A 16,927-nucleotide genomic window follows, 5' to 3' on the forward strand; every position below is an offset into this window, starting at 1 on the left:
TTTCTAACTGCTTGGCTACCTTTATTTTTTCTTTTATCTCTAATTCATTTTTTTTTAACCAGACATGATTTTTTTTTTGGTTATTTTGCTTTTTTGTTTTTTAACTGGGCATGATTGGTTTTTTTGGTTGGTTGAGTTCTTTTTTTTTTGTGATTTTTTTTTAACTAGATAGTTTTTTTAATAAGAGCATATGAATCAATTTATATAGTGTGAGTTTGGATGTTGCTAAAAACTGAAAGTTTGCGCGTCTGCGTTTTTTCTGTGGGTCTCGTGTACTGTTCACAGGACCCACATGCACGGAATTTAGCAAATTTTAAGTTAAAACTGGGTTCCACGGTACTATTCACATATTTAAAAATTATTTTGCTATAATGTTTTTAGTTTTCAGTAATAAGCGGTATTCAAACAGACCCATAAATTACATTTTCTACTATCTTATTTTTCTTCTTAGCCAAACAAAAAAGTTTTCAATCCCTCCACTTTTCCACCATCCCAACCAAGCACAAATGAGAGAAAATATATATATATATATATATATTTTTTTTTTTTTCTATTCTCCCACTTTTTCATCTACTCTCTATTTTCTATCCCTCCACTTTTTTAGCCTCCCAACCAAACTTTGAACATCCAAAGTTATATAATGTTTTGAAGCAAACCCCTTTTGTCCATATCATTATTGAGGTGGCTATTATATGTTGCTTTTTTTTTTTTCTCTCTCTTTTATAGAGATGATAGACTTTAAAAAGTAAAATCTTAGTTGGCTTCTCTTGTTCATATAGTCATGACTCATGACTAGCCAAATGTAAGGATTTGCATTTTATTTGCATTTTTTTCATCAATTTCATTTTATCAAACACTATAAAGTGTGTCCCTTTGATCTTCAATGTTTGGCTCTAATATGCTAACACTATCACTCAAACACCAATAAATACAAGATATTGGGAGAGAAAAAAAAATTAAAGACATATTTAGAGAAGAAAGAAATAGATATATGCTGTTTTGAGGAAACTAGACTTCCAAATTTAATAAATTGGATTGCTTTGAGTAAGTTCAAATCTCCACAGCACAAATATTTTCAATGAAATAACACCTGATGGTATTTTATTGATAATTTTTTGGAATTTATACACATAATGCAATGTGTTGGAGCATTTTAATATTAATTAATTAAAATGAATAAATAGTACAATTAAATGTAAAGATGTGGGAGTGAATATGGAAGATGAGGAGTTGGTGAAAATGTTTAATCTCACATTGAAAAGGAGAGAGACTATTATTCTTTTTAATTGTGGTGATTAATGGGCAAATATGAATTGAATTAGATATTGGGTTAGATACGTGCGCAAGGAAGGGTGTTCTTTCTGGTAGAGCTTTGGGCTTAAACACTTTGTGCAGAGGTTGTTCTAGCCATACGATATTTGTTGGGATGTTGTATCCTAGGAGAGACAAGTTAGAGAAGATCTGCACTGGTTACAAATCTCTGTGTTATTTTCATTATCATTGTATTTGCACGAACAATTTTAAGGAGATTCAATATATGGAGCCTACATAAGAGAAGCCAATGAGCCAATTGGAGATCTCAACAAGCCCTTTCGCTTTAAGGGAGCCCACTTCAAGAGGTGGAAAAGAAAGACCCTCTTCTACTTGAGTCTTCTCAAAGTCACCTACATCCTCACTGACAAAAATCCATTAAAGGTTTCTACCGATGAGATGAGTGAGGAAGAATTAGTCTCTATTAAGAAAAAATAAATAAGTATATAAAAGATGAATATAATTGTCACTCTTATCTTTTGAATTGTCTTGCAGATCATTTCTATGATTATTATGATACAACTTATAATTTTGCTAAGAAAATTTGGAAAACTTGGAAAACTTTAAAAAGCAAGTATGATACCGAGGAGGTTGGTGCAAAGAAGTATGCTGCTAGTAGATTTTTCCGTTACCGAATGGTGGATGGAAAATCGGTGGTGGATTAAGCACAAGACTTCCAAATGATTGTGGCAGAATTGAGATTCGAAGGCATAAATATTGGAGACAATTTGGTAGTAGTTGGTATAATTGATAAACTACCACAATATTGGAGGGAGTTTCAAAAGACTTTGCGACACAAACAAAATGAGATATCCTTGGAGACTTTGATCACACGCTTCCGTGTGGAGGAGGAGGCTAGAGGACAAGATACACTCATGACACAAGAGAGCAATGGTAATTCCACCACAAAGGTAAAACTTATTTCAGCCAATAATAATATGCCCAAAAATCATTTTTCTAGAAATGGTCAATTGAAGCCTGAAGAAAGAGCCTTTAAAAATAATAATAGACCTTAAGGAAGGAGAAACCCGAATAAAAATTACAATAAGAACCAAGGACCCCTTCACAAGATCAATTTAATAGATCCTGTTTTGTCTGTGGCAAAAGTGAGCATATTGCTCGATTTTACAAATTTTGGAAACATGAATCTGTTCTACAGGCTAATGCAACCGAAGTGTTTATAGTGGCTATGATTACAGACATCAATATAGTGCAATATGTTGAAGGGTGGTAGGCAGATTCTGGTGTTAATAGGCATGTCTGCTATGACAAAAATTGGTTCAAGTTGTACACTCCTTTTGAAGAAGAAAAAACTGTTATGCTGGGTAACTCTAGCAAAACCAAGGTTCTTTGGAGTGGTGAGGTTGATTTGAAATTCACTTCTGGACGTGTGCTAACATTAAAAGATATACTTTACACTCCGTCCATGAGGAAGAATTTGATGTCAAGTCTTTTACTTAACAAGGCTGGCTTCAAGCAAACTATGGAATCCAATAATTATGTAATCACTAAAACGGGATTATTTGTAGGTAAGGGTTATGCTTGTGATTGAATGTTTAAATTGAATGTTGAGAATAATAAAGTATCTACCGGTTCAATTTATATGCTTTCTTCTATTAATTTTTGGCATGCTCGTTTGTGTCATATAGATAATAGATATGTGAGAATTATCGTAGTTTAGGATTAATTCCAAGATTAATCCTAAAAGTGTTGTAAGAAATACTGAATTGCTAAGATTACAAAAGTGTTGTAAGATTACCGAATTGCTAATATGTAGTCAAGCTAAGATTACAAAAAGGCCTCATAAAAGTGTTGTAAGAAATACCGAATTGCTTGAGTTAATTCACTCCGATTTATGTGAATTTGAGAGAATTTTAACTCATGGGGGAAATAGATATATTATCACTTTTATTGATAATTTCTCAAAATATACAATTATTTATTTGTTGAAATATAAAAGTGATACTTTTGAAAAATTTCAAGATTTTTTGAAAGAAGTTGAAAATTAATTCGGTAGAAAAATAAAAAGAATAAGAAGTGATAGAGGCCATGGGTATGAATCAAGTGCATTCAACTCATTCGTTCAGTCTTTGGGAATTATCCATGAAACTATTGCACCATATTCACCTACTTCCAATGGTGTGACTGAAAGAAAAAATAGAACTATAATTGAGTTAACAAACGCCATGTTAATTGAATCTGGTACATCTTTACATTTTTGAGGTGAAACTATTTTAATTGCATGTCATCTTTAGAATAGAGTGCCATATAAAAAGTCACATATCACACATTTTGAGATGTGGAAAGAACATAAGCCAAATTTGGGATATTTGAGAGTATGGGGTTGTCTTGCTTATGTAAGGCTTACTGACCCTAAAATACCTAAATCGTGCATAAGAGCTACTATTTTGTTCTTTTCTTGGTTATGCGATTAATAGTGCAGCCTATAAATTTTTTTATCTTGAAAACAAAATAATTTTTGACTCGGTAATGCAATTTTTCGTGAAGAAAAATTTCCTTTTAAATTGAAAAATAGTGGGGGTGAAGAAAATATTTTGTCACAACCTAGTTCTTCTACTTCACATCTACAAAATCAAGAAAATTTTGAAATGGAATCTAGAAGGAGTAAAAGAGCTAGAGTTGAAAAGGATTTTGGTCTTGATTGTTATGTTTTTAACATTGAGGAAAATCTCCAAAATTTAAAAGAGGCTTTAACATCATTTGATGCTATATTTTGGAAAGGGGCTGTAAATAATGAGATAGAATCTCTAATTTCTAATAGAACTTGAAAATTAGTAGATCTTCTACCGGGTTGTAAGACTATAGGTTGTAAATGGGTCCTTAGAAAAAAGTTGAAACCGAATGGATCAATAGATAAGTTTAAAACTAGACTTGTTGCATAAGGCTTTAAACAAAAAGCTGATCTTGATTTCTTTGATACATTTTCTCTGGTAACAAGAATTACATTTATTAGATTGTTAATTGCTATTGCTGCAATTTTTGATTTGAAAATTCATCAAATGGATGTAAAAACTGTTTTTCTAAATGGAAACCTAGAGGAAGAGATTTATATGGACTAACCCAAAGGCTTTGTAAAGCATGGATAAGAAAGCAAGGTATATAGGCTAACTAAATCCCTATATAGCTTAAAACAAGCACTTAAACAGCAGCATGAAACGTTTGATTCCTACATGATTGAGAAAGATTATTAATCAAATGAATGTGATAAATGTACTTATTCAAAATCGTGGAATAATTTACAAGTTATTATTAGCCTCTATGTGGATTATATGTTGATTTTTTGCTCAAATATGCATGTTATAAATGAGACAAAAAATATGCTTAAAAATTATTTTGATATGAAAGATCTTGGTGGGGTTAATTTTATTTTGGGCATGAAAATTACAAAACATGTAATGAAATATTTCTTGATCAATCACACTTTGTTAAGAAAGTATTGAGAAAATAAAATTTTCATGATCACAAAAGTGTAGCTACTCCTTTTGATTCTAGTGTTCATTTATTTCTTGTGAATAATGATGATGATATTTTTAATCAAAAGGATTATGCTAGCATCATTAGTAGTTTGCGTTATGCTACTGATTGTACTAGACCTAACATTGCATATGCAGTAGGAGTGCTTAACATGTTTACTAGCAAGCGTAGTAAAGATCATTGGCTAGCTATTGAGCGAGTCATGTGATATTTAATTGATATCAAAAGTTATGGCTTATTTTATAAAAAGTACCCTGCTGTGATTGAAGCTTTTAGTGATGCCGATTGGAATACTTTGTAAGGTGATTCTTTCTCTACCACTAGTTATATTTTTACCTTAGGTAGTGGTGCTATTTGTTGGAAATCTAAAAGGCAAACAATAATTGCTAATTCAACAATGGAAGCTAAATTAATAGCATTAGCTTCAACTAGTGAAGAAGCAAATTGGCTTAGAGACTTGTTATATGAAATTCCACTTGGAAAAAGCCAATTCCACCTAAATTCATTGTGATAGCACTGCCGCAATTGGTAGAGTTAAAAACCGTTACTACAATTGTAAATCTAGACCAATAAGAAGAAAGCACAGTACCACGCGATCTTATTTGAATAGTGACATCATAATTGTGGATTATATTAAATCTAATGATAATCTTGCAAATTCATTTACCAAGGTTTTGGCAAAAGATAGGGTTTGGAATACATTGAGGGAGATGGGACTAAAGTCCATAGAATCACGAGCCATGTATGAAGATACCCAATCCAAGGACCAGATATTTTGAGCATTGGGTTCAATGGGAAAAACGAATCATACGATGGTCGTAAAAAATGCACTATTTATTTTTTAATTATTTTATTTTGTAAATAATTTTTTAATTGTTCATCCCTATGATGTAAGTGCATTTGTCCTGTAAAGTGGAGAGGTTGAGTAAAAGCTCTTAGTGAAATTTGTAACTCGTATGAGTGGGATGTCAGAATTACAAGAACACCCTTGACAAAATTTCACCTATGTGCGTGTGGGGGTGAGGCCGTTCCCTATGAGATTTGGACTTAATCTCAAATACACTTATGAAACTAGGATCAGCACATGGCCGTAAAGTACTAGCTATAAAAGTTCATGTCAACACCTGGATTGTTATGTGTAAGCAATAGTGCTTAATTTCCTTAAAGTAGTCCTAATTCAAGTCGGAGACCACTACAACTCTGGAATTGAGATCATTGTTTTACTAAGTAAAGTTTCAATGCAGAGCACACCTTTATGATGTATAGTAACCTGTTCTTTGCCTGGTAATCTCTCTTTAACTAAAAATTTTAATATTAAAATGAGTGAGGGATTGTTGGAGCATTTTAATATTAATTAAATAAAATAAATAAATATTACAATTAAATGTAAAGATGTGGGAGTGAATATGGAAGATGAGGAGTTAGTGAAAATATTTAATCCCACATTGAAAATGAGAGAGACTATTTTATTCTTTTTAATTGTGGTGATTAATGGGCTAATATGAATTGAATTAGATATTGGGCTAAATACGTGCGTAAGGGGGAGGTATCAAAAATGGAAATGAATCAGCCTCTTGGATCCTCCTACTCCATTTTTATTATGAAAAATGAAGAGCCATTAACCCATTTAATGGACTATCCATTTGGGCCTTTTCATTCTTCAGAAACTCCTTATCTCATCATTAATTGTGTAATTCCAGTCCATTAGATTAATATTCAGTAATTAATCTTGTAACACCCACTACATCAGAATAATTGACCTAATTAATCAGATTAATTTGGGTAATAATTTCGTGAGGCTCATTGAGCCTATAAATAGACTTATTCAGACCCAATCCAAGTTACTGCAATATATACAAACAAAAAATAGAGAGGTTCTTGGCAAGGAAGGGTGTTCTTTTTGGTGAAACTTTGGGCTTGAACATTTTGTGCAGAGGTTGTTCTAACCATACGACACTTGTTAGATTGTTGTATCTTGGGGGAGACAAGTTAGAGAAGGTTCGCATTGGTTACAAAGTTTAGCCAACCAAGAGCTTGAATCTTCTTAAAGAGAGTGAGTGCTGCGCCTCAGTCCAAATAGTGTTGTGTAATTTCTCTCTTTAAATTAATAAAATAATGAAGTATTATTCAGTTTCTCTTTGTGTTGTTTCCATTATCATTGTGTTTGCACCAACACAATGTTCTATAAATGTGATCTCCATCTTTAAGTGAATATCCTCATTTCCAATCCTACTTTCCGAATATATTTTTATTTATCCATTTTAACATTTCCATTTCAACTACACTCATTTTATTAATATTGTGGGAAGTAGGATGAGTACCACATGCCTAAAAGCCAAAAACACTTGAGATTGAAAGATGAGAAGAATTGTTGGGCTAGCCCAAGGTAAGAATAAGGGAGAGGAAGTAGAAAGAGCTCAGCGCTACTAAAGAACAAAGATAAGATATATGGTATTTGAAGGGACATGATCCACCAAAGGACCCCTTTTCTCCTTAGTGGGCTACCAAAGAAGAACAATCTCCTCAACCACAACTGAAGATATTGTTGATAACAAGAGAGACAAGGGATTCTTGTGAACCAAAGGGAAAAGTCAACCATGGAATGAGGGAAGAATAGCACCTAAAGCTGCTTACTCCACCTAACAAGGGCTGCATTTATTGCTTAATGACTTGCTTGAATAGTGCTTCTCACCCATTAACCCGCTTACCCCCACAAAACATGGAGGAGATAACTTATGGGACAAATATCTTCTTATCTCTTTCACACAATCCCCCATAGAGAGGAAAGTGGAACTAGTATAAATATGACTTGTAGGGGTATTGGGCCCAGTAATTTATAATGGACGGCCCAACAAGGTCTTTTGGGCTAGAAACCCAAATCCGAAAACATCAAAATGATCGTGGAGTATTTAAGTGTCCCATACCGTCCGAGGAGTAGATTTGTCCTCGGAATGTTAAGCCGATGATACACAGTATACGTGGAGGACTGTAGAAAGAGCGGTGGAATGTCTAAAGTAAAGCTGCTACCACCGCCCATATATTAAAGACCCTGTAATTGATACGCTGACAATATAGATGGAAGGATGGGACCTGAGCATAGAGTTTTGGAACTTGGTCCCAAATACCAGCGGGCTTTAGGGAAGAATGGATGGGACAAGTATCCAAAAATGAGGGTCGCGGCCATAAAGTGGAAGATGATGAAGAGAAGAGGAGGAGTATAAATAGGGGGGAAGGCAGACGAAGAAGGGGGAGGCTTTTTGAGAAAGAAAAAGTGTATGATAATCAATATTTGTATCCACACTTGAGAAATACTATTAGGAACTATCCTCGGAAACAGTCCGAGGAGGAATTCTCAATCTTACTCTTTGCAAACGATTCTTTGTTTTGTTCCATTGGGCCCAAAGCCCGTTCTATTTGTGATTGTCTAAAGCCATCCTTGAAATCTAAATTACAAACCCATCCTCTACAAATTCATTGTAAAGAAAGGCCTTTCAAGCCCATTTTCCTCCCAGTCGTGGTTTGGGAATTTGAATTGTGTCCTTACATGACTCTTCCCCTATCTTTTGTGTGTGTGTGTGTGTGTGTGTGAGTGAGAGAGAGAGAGAGAGAGTACTTTTTGTATATTGACCCCCACAAATACGTTGCTTCTTAATAGCATAACAATGCCTATGAGCAAGAGAACATAGTTAGTCTTAAAAAAAAATTTCTTTTAACTTAATAGATAATCTACAATCACACAATATTCCTAATAGGGAAAAAATTAGGTACAGTACTTAGGTATTGTTTTTTAGATTCTCATATTAAAATTTAGTCATATAATTTAACTAAAAATACACTTTTATCCCATGAGAAAAAAGACACATAGCTGAATTTAAGATGGGAACCTAAGATACTGTATATATATTTGACCTTCCTAATGTTAAACTGCCGACTGTCCCAAAAGTTTAAACTCATAAGATATGGTAAATTTAATCATTTAACCAAATACTTCTAACACTCCCCCTAATGTGTGAGCTGAAACTACCTTTTATTAGTTGAGACCCAACACGTAGGAAATAAATGGAAGGTAGAGTGGAAGAGATAGGGATCAAACTTAAGATCTCCTACTCTGATACCACGTTAAATTACTGATTATCCCAAAAGTTTAAACTATTAGGATATGTTAAATTTAATCATTTAGCCACATATTTTCAACACTCACTCTCACGTGTGGGCTGAAACTATCTTTAATAGGTGAGACCCAACACGTGAAAATTTAAATGTGAGGTAGTAAATTTAATCATTTAATCACATCCTAATAGCTTAAATTTACCATATCCCAATAGCTTAATCTTTTGGGACAATCAGTAATTTAACAACATATTTCTAACACCTAATATATATATGTAGACACTCGATTTTGTACCCATGATTTAATCAAGGAAGATGGCTAGAGTGACCATCCATGTACCATAAAAAATCATTCTTGCATTACATGCATCATTTGTCTTTTGCATCACATGCATCAATTTGTTCTTGCATTGCATGCATCAATTCATTCATTACATATCATAACAATGATCTTGAGATTCTAACGATCGCAACGGTGGGCCCAGTTTCTAAATCGAACCATCGGATCGAAAGATATCGCATGATCAAGTTTGCACGGTCTAGGAAGAGTCGACCACACACGATTAATTTAAATTAATTCTAATTGGTTGATAATTAGTGTTTAAGATAGGGATGCATGCATAACAATAAAAGGGATGATTGGATAACAATAATTGTGGATAATCTGAACGTTATCAAGATTTATTTTAAGGGATTTATTCACAAGATAATTGTTCTTAAAAAGCCTGAATTATCCAGAGAAGAGATAAAAAAAATCATGGACAGAGGATGAAAACACGTCCAGATATAAGAACCAATCAAAAAACCCTAGAAGGAGAGTCTAAATGGCACCCGAACATGGAAGTACGTTTGGCATCCAAGAGCCAATTTGGCACTTTTGGAGTGTCGAATGGTATTTTGAAAGTGTCAAATTACCATCATGTGGGGTTTGACCCAATGGCCTTCGGGTGACGATAAGGCACACCCTTTTTGACATTTTCGCAAAAGGATGAGTCCGGATTCACATCCTAATCATTTGTGCCTATTTTTTAGAGATTTCTGGCCTTTGTAAATAGAGTCTGGGTCTCATAATTCAGCACCTTTTTTTTTTACGCTCCGAGAGGCATATGTTTTAAGACTTACAAATTGCCGATATTCTTTGATCCTCCCCGAGATTTGCTACAAAAATTAGGGTTTTAAGGTTTTGAAGAGAACTCGAATAAGTTTCTTTAAACCCTAAAACATCATCTTAAGAGCGAAGAATGCTCATGCAAGAGGTTGTTTCCTTCACCCTATCTTTCTTGTGTTTTTATATATATATATATATATATATATATATATATATATATATATATATATATCTATATATATATATATATATTGATGAATGTTTTTATCCATAACATGAATGATTCATCATTATTTTGTTTAAAGCATGATTTTTTTTATGTGATTGTTATAATGTCTTTCTTGAATGACAATAATTTGCATGTGAACAACTCTTTTTTCTCGTAATAAAAATAGATCCGCATCTTTATAAGATGTAGATCTGACTTTTTCTAAAAGCAAAAATAGATCTGCATTTTTATAAGATGTAGATATGATTTTTCCTCAAAATAAAAACAAATCTGCATCTTTTAAGATGTAGATCTGAATTTTTCTCTGTTAAAAAACTTATTCGTATCTTTCTTAGGTACATATCTGATTTTTTTAACATATGTAGATTCTTGAAATAAAGAAAAAGATTAAACATGATTGTGTTTGTTGCATAAATTTAAATTATGAGTGAAACTCTCTTCTTAAAGAAAAATCCTTTTCATTTTCTTAACATATAAAAAAAAAACAGATTTGATTTTTCGTTATCAAGACCATATTTTATTTTCATAAAACAGATTCGATCTTTTACAAACCAAAAAACCATTTTTTCAATTCTTAAAAAAAATAGATCTGGCATTTTTAACAAACCAAAAGACTTTATTTTATGTTATAAAAACATATCTGAATTTTTATCTCCAAAAACCACTTTTTTTTTTCTACATACTACAAAATAGATCTCGTAATTTTGACAAATCAAAATCAATTTTTCTTACCAATCAAAACAGATTTGAAATTTTTTAAAACAAAAGGAGAGATTTCATTCATAAATAAATTTATGTGATTTTAATTTATTTCATATGTTCAACATATCATTCATGACATGCATAAAAATGGTACAATGGTCATAAGAGTCTAGAAGACCAAACTCTGTCTGGGTTGAATGGGTGCCTAACATCGTCCCATTTCGTAACCTAGTTTTACAATAAAAAAAGTTATTCAATGATGTAATGTTAACAAAAAGTTGTGTAAGTTTAAGTTAGTTCAATTGATAAAATTTTTGATAGTTGAATAAGAGATTATATATATCTATACTACTATTTAATGGGCTTCTTCTCGTTTGGGATCCTCAATTTTGATGATCAAAATACCCTCAAATTTACCTATTTGTAAAGTTTAAATAGTAGGGTTAGACATGTAAAATTACTGATTTAAAAACTCCTAAATTTAGCTAAATTTGAAAAAACATTGCTTATAAATGGGAATACTCTCCCACTATCTTGCTTATTCTAAACAACTATATGTTTTGTATTTTTTTTTCCCTTTAAAAGAAAATTAGAAAAACAAGTTAAATAACACACATTTCTAAATTTTTTTTTATAAAAAAACACCCTCATGTTCTGTAAGAAGAAGAAGAAGTAGAAGAAGATATACACGTCTGATTTCCACCCTCCCACATTTAACTCCCATAAAACTCCTACAATTTAAACTGCTCTTAATTTCTTTTAAAAAAAATATTAAGCGAATTTAGAAAATTAGTTACTTCTACTTCTATTAACTAAAATAGCCCTAATATATTATACTATCACTAAACTTAAAAAATAAAAAATGAGCATATAAGAAAATTCAATAACTAAGTTAAAAAAATTAAAAAAAAAAGAAAAAAAAAATCAATTCCCACGTTTACCTAATTAACCTAAAATTTAGCATACGTCTTTAAAATTTAAAATTTAAAATGTGGGGATGAGGACCCCTAACCCAATTTAATTAGTCGGTTAATGCTAATTCCGAGGACACACCTCGACCTTGGGATAAGCACCGGTTGTGTGAGGTACATGGAGTTAAAACACCAAAAGGAAGAGGCAGTAGATTGGGCACAAAACATGAGGAGGAGGAAGAAAGAGAGGTGTAGAAGCTGTCCCCTTCGCATTAAATGCATGACAACCACTCCTCTGACCACATTAATGACGAAATGACCGTGAACAGTGGTGACACAACTAAGATTATAGGGTAAATCAAGTTAGTATGCTTTGGATGGGATAGGAACTCAGGGACTGCAATCTAGCCCTCCAAGGGTAAGACTCAAATGAGTTGCACTTGGATATAAAAGTAAAAGGAAGACGCAAACAGGGGGAGGATAGAAAAATAGAGAGAGAGAGAAAAGAGAAAAAAGGTCCATTCCACTTGTAATTTCATCCTCGGACTAAACTCGAGGACCAACACTTGTATTTTCTTTTTAAACTAGTTCTTGAATGGTGGATTAATAGAAGAAGTTTGGTTTTCCTTCCTGTGTAATCTTCTCATCTTTGTACGCTGGATATCTTAAACAGATTCAACTTCCCATCTCTAAACAAGTTTATTGTGATAGCAAATAGTAAAAATCTTCATTAAGTTGATAAGCTGTATCTTTCGTCGTTACATAAAATATTCATGACTTCTAAAATACCATCACACACACGATCTCCTATTTGAATTCAGTTTTTTTTTTCCCTTATTTCAATTCAAGCTTTACTCTTTAACTTCTAATCTTAAAAAAAAAAAAATGAATTGTTCAAAATTCTCTCTTATTCCTTAACTAACCACTGATATTGCCAAAAAAAAAAAAAAAAAAAATTAAAAGTTAACAATTGGATAAGATAAACTACAATCAACTATCACTTTAAAAAAAATCCTCCTACAAATTCTATCACACACTACTTCAAACTTCCACCCCATTATCATTAAGTAGTTATAATGTTCTCCCTCCATCCCTATTTTCCTGAGCAACAACTATATTTGTATGTAGCCTTTGTAATGAATGTTGTTTTATGTTGACAAAATTTGCAATCTACAAATGATGGTGCCACCATTTTGAATTCCCTTCATATTAACAACTTGGCTGCTAAAGTTCATTTTGGATATGGAGGCTACATTTCTATCAGAGCAACTGTTGGGTGCACTGCACCTTGAGTCCAGCCCACTTGTAATAGACATGCTTATCTAATGAGCTTGTCTTTAATGTTTTTATCTTTTCTTCATCATGTACAAAAGTCAGCATGAGTTATTGGAGTTGGTTGGCTTAGGCGTGTTGGACACGTTGAGGAGAAAAAGAAGAAGAGAGGGGTTGATGCATTAAAGGCCATTCGGCCAAGAGAGCTGAAGAAAGAGACTTTTTGGTTGAAGCAAAGTCAAGGTAAGTGGCTTGTATTTATTGTGACTAGATGTGAAGAGTGTGAAAGAGAGAAAAGAAGGAAAAGATGAAGCAATAAAAGGAGAGGCCATTCGGCCATTTGAAGAAGTGAAGTCCCAGTGTAAGGACTGATGCAGTCTTGAAGAATTGCGTGAGTGAGAGCAAGCAAAAGAGAAGAGAAAAATAGAGAGTGTGATGCTCCAATTTGATTGATTTTGTAATGTGTGTGGGTGTGTAACGAGTCCCACATCGGGTATTTACTGGGTAAATCTGGGCTTTATTAACAACTACAAGGAGTTTCAATTTTGACTAGTCCTTTTGAGGTTGGCTAGCGCTTTTCCTTAGGTCGTTACTTATAGTATCAGAGCTGGCCCGGTAACCCTGTGTGGGCTTAGAGACACTACTCCACAAAGTGGGCTCTAACGAGGACGTTAGAGATTTAAGTGGGGGAGATTTTGATGCCCCAATTTGATTGATTTTGTAATGTGTGTGGGTGTGTAACGAGTCCCACATCGGATATTTACTAGGTAAATTTGGGCTTTATTAACAACTATAAGGAGCCTCAATTGTGACTAGTCCTTTTAAGGTAGAGTGTAGATGTGGCTAGCGCTTTTCCTTGGGTCGTTAAACAATTACAAGGAGCCTCAATTGTGACTAGTCCTTTTGAGGTATAGCGCAGATGTGGCTAGTGCGTGGTGGACCCATAACCCACAGGTCCCAGGATCGATACCTGGCTCTAATACCATATGTAACGACCCAAGGAAAAGTGCTAGCCACATCTCGCGCTATACCTCAAAAGGACTAGTCACAATTAAGGCTCCTTGTAGTTATTAATAAAGTCCAGATTTACCCATTAAATACTCGATGTGGGACTCATCACACACCCACACACATCACACAATCAATCAAATTGGGACATCACAGAGAGGGTAAGAGAAAATACACAGCGAGGAAGAGAGCAATAGGTGAAAAAAAAAAAAAGAGTTTTTTTTATTGCTCAAGTTGTATCTTTAAGTGTTGTAATCTCTATTTAATATTGTGAAATTATTCGGAGTTTGTCCCGTAGTTTTTCCCCAAAGAGAAAGGGTTTCCACGTAAATCTTTATGTCATTGTGTGATTATGCTTCCGTTGTGATTGCTAAAATTATTCACAGTTATATAGAATTTTTCCCAACAAGAACATCATCTCTAGAGGTAATAATTTCATGTTGTCTAGATTTAAATATATGTTGGAATTTAATGTGGGAGTTGGATTTGGGAAGTGCCTTCCTAAGTTTAATGAGCCTAAAGTCACATGTTTAATTTTTAGTGCATTCTATGTAAGAGATCCAACATTTAAATCATCGCTTACTCCCCAAAGAACATATATAACTAAATTTTCATGGGGCTTTGAGGTTGATAATGAGTTTCATTTCCCTGATAAAGATTACAATTGTTAAATATTTCCTGTCTATTAATCCACCTTAATAAAAATTTCTATATTGTTAGAATTTGCTTGGTTGTCGGACACAACGCTCGTAGGCTGCGTTTGGTTGGACAGTAAATAAGTTTCAGAAAATGTTTTACGCGTTTGCGTGTGTTTGGCAACAACTGAAAACTTGGTCAAACTGAAAATCACTTGCATTGACCGTAAAATACCCCCTTCCCACCCGTAAAACAATTTCCATCTCTATTTTACCTTCAAATAGAAATTTTCCAGAAAACAGAGAGACAAAGCATGAAGAGAGAGAGAGAGAGAGAGAGAGAGAGAGAGCACGAAGAGAGAGTAGAGAGAGTGAGATCGCGCCCCAACCCGCGCCGGCAAGATCGCGCCTTCGCCATCGCCATCGCCGATCTGATTCACGCCGCTCAACGCTCAAACCCATCTCCGATGAACCCGGTCTGATCGTGCTCGCCTTCGCCTCCGCCGCGCGATCTCGCCTCAACGTCGAACCCAGTCGCCTCTCTCTCTCTCTCTGTCTTCGTTCTTCTCTCGACTCGCATTTGTTGATTTTTTTTTTTTTTGGGTTTTGTTGTTCTTTATTGAGAAAATTTTTTGAGTTTTTTTTTTTGGGTTTTGTTGTTCTGTATTGAGAAATGATATTTGTTTGGAAGCTGAGAAAATGTGAGTAGTAGAAAATGTATTTTCTATAATATTTTCAAGAGCACAACCGAACACTTGAAAATATATTCCAAATTAAGTATTTTTTAAAATGCTACCAAACACCTAAAAATATTTTCTTTTCCCGAAAATATTTTTAGCTAAAATTATTTTACACCCGAAAATATTTTACACCCAACCAAACGCAGCCTTAGTCATAAGTTGCTTTATTGGTTCTAGTTTAATTTCAATGATTACTTACGTGCAAGTAAAAGCAGCGAGTGCAAGGGGTTTGGTTTGGGCTGGATTGTATTCGTCCAATGTAGTCCAACTTAGACGCCAACTTCTTTTTCTGATTCTGATTTATCTCTTCCCGAACCTAATTTCTGAAGACATCCAGGGATGGAGCCGTAACTTGGAGTTAGAGCGGCGGTTTTATTGTTAACTATATGCAAGAATCTTCGGTTTTTGGCTCTATTGCTTAACCAACAAAGGTTTTCTTTTATTAATATTATTATTATTTTTATGTGCATGTAGAGTGTGTCTTTTGTTGGCAAGGACAAAATTATTTTGTTTAAATATTTTTAAAGGGCTAAGTTGTTTGTTTTTTGATAAAATTGGTTGATTAGTCTCAATTTTTTTTAGCTTTGCTATTGCCTATTGGTAATTTTTGTTGTTGGGCTAATATTTTAGGCTTGTATATTTTTTAAGATTTAAGATCTATAAATTTTCTTATGGACTTTAAAAGGAGGAAAATACTAGATCTACAATTTTTTTTACAAGTTTTTGTTGTGATTAGTGGTTTTTAGTAAGTAAAAAAGTGATGTAGGTGGTAGACCCAAATTTCAAAACCAAGAAAAATTTACTACTTTAATTGTTTGTAAAAAAGTTTGTAGCTGTAGCATTTCTCTTACAATGATTAAATTAGACAAAATGTAATTTTATTGAACGAAATCACTAAAATTAATACCTAAATATATAGTTATATAATTATATATATATATTTTTAAATTAGGAGGGCAATCCATGAATGGCTCCTTCCATGAAGACATCAATGGTTGACAATAAAAGCTTAAGTGGGATATTAAAAACATTTTAAATTGGGGATGTCCTTACTCCTTATACAAAAGGTTTTCGGATTGCTAGAGAATTTGCTTTGAGTTTACTGACAAGAAAGAGGAAAGGTGTAGCCATAGTTCATGTGGGTGGGTGGGTGGGTGGGTGGGTGGGGGGGGGGGGGGGGGGGGGTTCAATGACTACATTGTTGGAGGTATTTGTAGTTTCATCTCCGAAGGATTTAATGAAGTCAGTTCCAAATACAGAAGAGTTGATGGAGATAGAAATTTTTGGAGAAGATTACTATGATTTAACTGTATTTGATTGATGACTGTAATTCTGTAGAGATTCATTGTTGTCGGCAACATGCTTATTGTGATATTATTTGCGAAACCACTTAGGAGTGACCATTT

Source organism: Castanea sativa, chromosome 4 (assembly GCF_040712315.1).
Source record: "Castanea sativa cultivar Marrone di Chiusa Pesio chromosome 4, ASM4071231v1".
Lineage (NCBI taxonomy): Eukaryota > Viridiplantae > Streptophyta > Magnoliopsida > Fagales > Fagaceae > Castanea > Castanea sativa.